Raw genomic sequence first — 8,025 nt, forward strand, 5'->3', positions numbered from 1 at the left:
GCCTAAGTTTCCCTTTGTTCATATCTACATCTGGACAGAGATAAATATGCTTTTTATCCCATGTAGACATAAAAAATATGCCTTCTTCCTACACGGAGCAAATGTCCACCTCAATTGATTTCAAACCATCGCCATGGAGAAACTATACAGTGCTTCATTAATGTAGTTTCCATCTCTCCCTTACTCCTAATACATCTTACAGACAGTAAAATTTATCTTCCTATAACACTGATCTCCCCACCTCCTCCCTCCTCTTGCTTTAATATTCTCTCTCTCCACTAGTGTGTTAGCATTTTAATAGAGAAAAGCTGGTGTGTAACAGGAACCTTTAATTTTTAGTCTACATTAGCAATGAACAATGGTGAAATTTTAGGGACTGTGGTTATAAACTTCAGTAAGAAATCACTAGAGACAAGATGATCAGAAAAGGGAATTTTTACCTCATATTATCTTGACCTTCATGAGTTTCTCTTAGAACAATTAGCTGTTTTTGTGCAGCCAGTGTTCTCTGCAAACTGTAGAGTGGTATGCCTTTAACGGTATGAGTGGTGTTAACTTGGGCACCCATGCACAATCGATTCTTCTCCACTAGAATATGGGCCTGGTAATAAAAATCCTATGTTCGTGGCTATTCAGATTCTCTCGGAATGTTGGCATTTGTTTTGAAACCCATCTTTCTGAACGTATCCGGAGCTGCTATGTTTATGTATGACAGGAGTGAGAGAGGTGATAAAGCCAAGATCGATTGCTTAGTAATAGACAAGATTCCATAGACATTAAAGGGTATTTGTAATTTAGGCCCCATAATATGGCCTAATGCCCTATCTTATGTAGCTATTGATTTTTCAATAATAGAACAGCCCCAGAAAATCTTTCAGGACTAAGTTCTCCCTGCGACATCCAGCAAAGAACAAAAACAGGTCTCTTTGACAGGGGCCCGGCCTGGAGAAGTGTCTTCTATTCTCAAAGCTGCAAGGACTCTCTGGTTTTTGAGCTCCCTTGTTAACGTGGCTCCTGCGTCCCTCCCTTTTTTCACCGCCTCGAAAATAAAAAATAAATAATAAATAACTTAAAAAAAACAATGTTAAGAGGGGTCTTACTTAGCAGCTCACCATTAACCACTGTGATTGGAAATGACGCCTTGAAAAGACCTATCACTTAAAAAATAATTATTCCAAAGATATTTATTAAGTGCCTTTAATATGCCAGGGTCTATGTGAGAATGGAGATTAGAACAATGAATAAGACACTAAAACACGGTTCTATGCCCTAGGAACTAACAGTCTAGTAGGAATAACAGGCAATTAAATAAGTACAATGTGATAATAATACAAGCGTCCAGAAGATGCTGATGGAACATAGAGGTGAGGACCCATCCCCTTTAACACAAGCCTAAGATCTGGCTGGAACGGCCCAGAGACTGCCAAGACCCCAGAAAACGTGAAGACAGACTGTGGCTTTATTACAGGTTAAATGTCACCAAGGGGCAGCCTCTAAGACAAATGCACATTTCCTCCGTTTGGCTATTCCTAGGGAGTTCTAGGAGAGTATGCCTCGTGCTGTCATTGCAGGGTACCAGGTCAAATCTTTGTTCTGAAAGCATTTTACCTGCCCCTGGAAGGCCCAGTTAGCTCTTTTCTCCTATAGCACTATATTCACACAACTCAAGCTTTTTGGCTTGCATTTTAGATTGTTTGGATAAATAATATGTTATGAGCTCAAGGTCAATGACTCTGTTAATAAGTTGCTCTTGCTGCTACAACCATGTTGGCCTTGTTCTGTGTTTCTCTAAATGTACTCTTGTTTTATTTTTGTATGACTAAACGTCTACTTTTTCCTAAGCCATATGAAAAACATAAAACACAGGGAAACATCGTAAATCCACATTCTGACACTACTTCTGGTTACATTCTATGATCGTGGTCCTTGGGCGTGTTCTTTTAACTTTGATGAAGATACTTTCCTCATCTGTAATGTATCTTTCTTTGCATAATCCAAAAGGCCAAAGCAGCGGTTCTCAAATACTTGCTTTCAGGAACCCTTTAAAATCTTAACAACTATTGGTGACCTCAGAGAACTTTTTTCCCCTCTAAATGTGGATTTTATCTATTAATGTTTAGTTAGAAGTCAAAACTGGAGAAATCAAAAAAATATATATTAATTCATTTAAAAATAAGAAGCTCTAAACATGTTAACGTAAACATTTCAATGAAAATGACTTTTTCAAAAAATAATGAGAAAAGTGGCATTATTTTACATCTTGTAATATCTTTTTAATGCCTGGTTTAATAGAAGACAACTAATTCTCATATCTGCTTCTACATTTGATCTTCTTCTTTGGTTGAAATATATGAAGAAAACTTGGTCTCTCCAGACATACAATTGGAAAAAACTGAATTATTTGAATAGCCTTTTCAGATAATTATGGACATTCTGCTTTGGTACTATACTAAAACTGAAGAAATAGTAGCTTCTTAAAAGTTGGTTGCAATGCGGAATCTAAAACCACGTCCATGAACTTTTTATAATCTGGTGAATTAAAATCTGCTTCCTTATTTACATCTGGAATGGATTTTTTAATTCATAAATCTTTTTTGTTGTATTGGTCATTTGGAAAATACCAGTTCATTGAGTTATTCAGATTTTTAAAATATGTACATTTTAAAAGGTATTTTAAAGCACAATATTAAAAAATCACATTTGTTGACATCACTACAGATCTCATTAGAGAAGTCTTTAAATATTGAAAAACTGTCCAACCTATGGTGGTCTATGCAAGTTTTACAATTTATATTATATTATATATTAATTATATTTATCTGAAAACTTGAATGTTACCATTGGTCAAGGATGCAATCAGTTGCCGTCCTTGATGTAACAAGCTCACTTCACTCATTTTGGAGAAAACATGCTAAATATTCAAGCCCGAGCAGCTATTCTCTGCCAGCTGTTCTTTCAAGAAAAAAATGGTGCTCTGTGAAAAAAGTGTCTAGTTCAACCAGCATCTCAAGCCATTGTACAAGAGCTCTTCTTTGAGACAAGTATTGTAGCTGGATAGTCAGCAGAAATATTTTTATGTCTGTATTTCCCAAACTGCAGGCTGAAGCACCTCTAAAACACCTCTAAAACACCACCGCTCCAAAGGGTATTTAAAGTTTTAAGGGAGACACCACAACATCTGTTGGACTTTGGGCAAAAATCAACCTGCAACAGGAAAGGAGAGTGCCATCCAATCTGATTCCAAGGTTTGAAAAATTGATTCAGTGACCAATAGGCACATCCCTTTGGTAAGTATTTGTCATCTATGAATGCCATAACAATATTAATGTTTATATATGTGTGTGTGTGTGTATAAATAAATATGTATATTCCTACATATATATGTATAATTTTTCAAATGTGTACTAAATTGTTTTGGACCTAACTACTTAAAAAGTGGAACTGGTAGTTTTCTTTTTTGTTTGCTTGTCTGTTTTGATCTAGGGGTTACCATAAAAAAAATCATTGAGGAACTAATGGGAAGCTTAGAAACCTGAGCTTTACGTGTATTTCCCATTTGATCATACAGGATATTAAACAGCTACATACTTAAAGGTTAGATATTTAATGAAAGCGATATATTTTTTTTTTACCACTTCATCAAAGAAAGTCTTAGGTGAAATTGTCTTTTTTCTTTTTTCCTGAGAGTGTGTGGTGGTAAAAATTGCAATAACTACTCGAATAATTTGGTGCCACTGCCTAGATTCATACTAAGGTGTCAATACTTTTACCTACAATTGCTTTTGCTCCACCAGTAAATGCCAATATGGTGAAAAAGGCAAATAATTTCTAAGTGTTGTTATAAAAATAGTCTTGACCTTACATACCCATTGAAAATGGATCCCCAGGGACCATGCTTTGAAAACCACTAAATTAAAGGAATGATCAAATGTAATCAATGTGAAGATCTTCATGTAACAAAATGGCAGACAACTTCTAGTTATTCATGTCTTGCTCTCTCCTCTTACTGCATAAGTCCTTGGCCTGGAAACCAGTGGCCTCATTCTGAGTTTATTAAGCTGTTCTTTGTTCTTAAGTTCTGAGAATAAATCATCTACTCTTGAAGTCTAGACCCAGGCTTTTTGCAAGCTACTGACAGTGACCCTGGTTTTCTATACATTTGTCACTCTCATGACTTTTGCCAACCAGATCCATTGATGAAGCAGAAAACTTGGTGTCAAATAATAGAATTTGATGGCTAACAAGCAAAAAAGGAATTTATTGAAAAGAAACCAGGTAGCTCACAAAACTGACTAGAAGGCTGGTGTCTCAGTTTCAAGCATGAAATGAGGGAGGAAAAGCAGAGCTAAGATCACGCCCCAGATCACAGCATTTGGAATGCCCTCGCTGCCTCTGGATACTCACTGTCTCATCACTGAGTTCTTGACTCCACCACAGCTGCTGAAGATAACCTCTGACAGACTCCACACCTCTGTGTCATTTTCTCAAAATTCAACTCTTGGGTGGGAGTAAGTGATTGACTGTGGTTGAGTCATGGACCCCTGCTCTGTCAGGAAGAAGGGAGAGTAAATATCTTTCCTCTTTCAGCTTCTCACTCCCATCTATTTAGAGCTTCAACTGAGATAGGAAGGATGTTTGACGCTGAGAGGTTAAATTGACAAATGTCAATACTGTTCCCTCCTTTAGTGAAAAAGATTCAAACACATGCTTCTTTCCGATCTACAATTAAGAAAAATGCTTACCCCTGATAAAATGGCTCCACAAGGAAAGACATCTCAAAATTGTCATCGGTTAGAACAATACCTGCAAGTTCAGCATATCCTGGCAATATCTATTTCTCTTATAGGTAGTTCTTTGTGATTTTACCACAATATCTGGTAAGTATCACCCTCATATATTTTTATCAAATAGTTGGAGGGAGGTGAACGAAAAACAAGACATCAGTTAAATTATATAGCTATGTAATTAACCCATAACGGAAGGAAATATAGATAATACCATAGTACTTAAGTCTGCAACTGTTCACTATATTGTAATTGATATTCATGACTTTTCTCTTCACATATTTTCCTCCTGTATTTTTCAAGTTCAGCCGATACTTTGGTTCTTCAGAGACAACCTGCAGTTTAATGACTAAAATCTTATGCCCAATGGGTCTGGAAACTTGGGGTCCTAACAAAATATGACTGAAGTTGTTTACCACTAACTCTTAATGCCAGTAATACTAGAAAGTGTTCTGTGTTCCAGGAGATTCTTTGTATATCATTCGTACTCTTTGTTACCCCCATGAGTTAGGAACAACTCTATTTCCCCTGGAAAGCTGGACCCAACCACCCTGGGCAATATCCTAATCCCTGTTTTAGCTTGCTTTCTTTGTCTTAGGAGGAGTCTGACATAATCAGGACCAATCAAACTTACTGGATCCCCTGGTGTGTGCAACCAATCCAAAAATGGGCAGAAGACCTAAACAAGAAATTCTCCAAGGAAGAGATATAAATGGCCAATAGGCACATGAAAAAATGCTCAATATTGCTAATTACCAGAGAAATGCAAATCAAAACTACAATGAGGTATCACCTCACACCAGTCAGAATGGCAATCATTCAAGAGTCCACAAACGATAAATGCTGGAGAAGGTGTGGAGAAAAGGGAACCCTCCTAAACTGTTGGTGAGAATATAGTTTGGCGCAACCGTTATGGAAAACAGTATGGAGATTCCTCAAAAGCCTAAAAATAGACTTATCACATAATCCAGCAATCCCATTCCTGGGCATGCATTCAGAGGGAACTTTAATTCAAAAAGATACATATGCCCCAATGTTCATAGCAGCACTATTTACAATACCCAAGACATGGAAACAACCTAAATGTCCATCAACAGATGACTGGATAAAGAAGCAGTAGTATATTTATACAATGGAATACTACTCAGCCATAAAAATGAATAAAATAATGCCATTTGCAGCAACATGGATGGACCTGGAGATTGTCATTCTAAGTGAAGTAAGCCAGAAAGAGAAAGAAAAATACCATATGACAGCACTCATATGTGGAATCTAAAAAAAAAAGGCAAACAAACTTGTTTACAAAACAGAAATAGACTGATGTAGAAAACAGACTTACGGTTACTGGTGGGGAAGGGGGTAGGAAGGAATAAATTGGGAGTCTGAGATTTGCAGGTACTAACTAATACGTATAAAATAGATAAGAAGTTCATACTGTATTGCACAGGGAACTATATTCAGTATCTTATAGTAACTCATGGTGGAAAAGAATATGAAAACGAATATATGTATGTTCATGTATGATCGAAGCATTGTGCTGTATACCAGAAATTGACACAATATTATAAACTGACTATACTTCAATAAAAAATATGTATACAAAAAAAAATGTAGTTAGCTCCAGACTTCTCTTCCTAAACATGAGACTAGGAGAAAAAACATTTACAGAGTTCTTAAGAAAAAAATGTTTGTACACTAAAAATTCTATACTGAGGAAAAGAAATAGAACAAAATGCCACAGATATGGAAATGCTCAGTTATTATATCTCTAAGAATCAAGTCACAAAGTATTAAATCAAAATGAAATTAGTTAACTGGATGTTGAATAAAAAATAAATAAAGAATGGAAAACCAGAGTTCAAAGACAAGAAACAGAAAAGACTGGTGGAAAGATAATACAGAAACTGACTGAGCAGAGTTAACTACAAACAATTATTGGAAATATGGTTTAAAAATATTGGTACCTAATATTAATGTTAATAATATGGCTCTCAAATCCTAGGTTATATCAACAAAATTCTGGGTAATGGTGAAAGAGTTAAAACGGGTGAAAAATGAAAGAAGTGAAAGTAAAAGTTAATTCCTCAACTAACATATGAAAACCAACTGATATTATAGAGTACAATAAGCTTGATTAAAAAACCATTTAGAACAAAAGTTAACTAGTTAATAAAAAAGAGAATATATCCAGAGAAAAATAGAATTCGAACAGGCACATGCACCCCAACGTTCACAACAGCACTATTTACAATAGCCAAGACATAGAAACAACCCAAATGTCCATCAACAGATGACTGGATAAAGAAGATGTGGTACACATATACAATGGAACACTACTTAGCCATAAAAAAGAATAAAATAATGCCATTTGCAGCAATATGGATGGACCTGAAGATTGTCATTCTAAGTGAAGTGGGCTGGAAAGAAAAGGAAAAATGCCATATGACATCATTTATATGAGGAATCTAAAAAATAATAATAATAATAATAATAATGACACAAATGAACTAATTATTATTTTGATTTCTTGAGTATATGTAAGCACATTTGACTGTCCTTTATGACTGGATTACTGCATTCTGTTGATTCTTATTTTGTAGTTGGCTTTATTCCCCTGATAACTATGTAAGTTTAAAAAGCTAAAGATCTAACCTGTTCTTAGAAACAATAATTAGTACATATATGTAAACTAAAAAATAGTGCAGTATACTGTATATATGTATTTACATGCAATATAATGCATACGTAGAGTCGAACTGTAATAATTCTACCTAATAAAACTGAAAAAGGAGAAAAAACAAAACAAAACAAAAAGCAGAATAATTTGCCCAGACTAATCTGTGTGGTGAGCATTCTATGTCGGTACATACAGATCTACTTTATTTTTCTCAACATCTGCAGAGTAAGGCTATATTACAATTAAGTTAAACAACTTCCATTGGGGGACATATGGATTGTTTCCAGAGTTTGTTATAATACATGATGCTGTAGCAAAAAACAAAATGTATGTAACAAGATTTTTTAAAATATGCGTTATTTTAAATTATTGTACATAACAACTGAACTTCCAAATAGGATTCACTCATTTAGATTATTACAAAAGTTTGGAAATAAATCACATTTTTCATACCTTTACCTACACTTGATTTTTTAAGCTTTTTTCCTTAGGAATCAAGTTGACAGAATATGATATCCCATGAAATTTTCCCTGTCATTTAACTTGGATTTTTTTTTAACCACA

At 35.1% G+C, this 8,025-nt stretch overlaps 1 long non-coding RNA gene across 3 annotated transcripts in view; it reads left to right on the top strand.

Annotated features, from left to right (window-relative positions):
* LOC116157362 (uncharacterized) overlaps positions 1-6,336 on the top strand; it is a 271,892-nt gene extending 265,556 nt beyond the window's left edge. For all 3 annotated transcript variants that reach the window (XR_010384270.1, XR_010384271.1, XR_010384272.1), the window contains 2 exons: positions 3,100-3,287; positions 5,383-6,336. This is a non-coding gene — a long non-coding RNA (uncharacterized LOC116157362). The remainder of the gene's footprint in view (positions 1-3,099; positions 3,288-5,382) is intronic.
* The last annotated feature ends 1,689 nt before the right edge of the window (positions 6,337-8,025 follow it).

Source organism: Camelus dromedarius, chromosome 15, assembly GCF_036321535.1.
Source record: "Camelus dromedarius isolate mCamDro1 chromosome 15, mCamDro1.pat, whole genome shotgun sequence".
NCBI lineage: Eukaryota > Metazoa > Chordata > Mammalia > Artiodactyla > Camelidae > Camelus > Camelus dromedarius.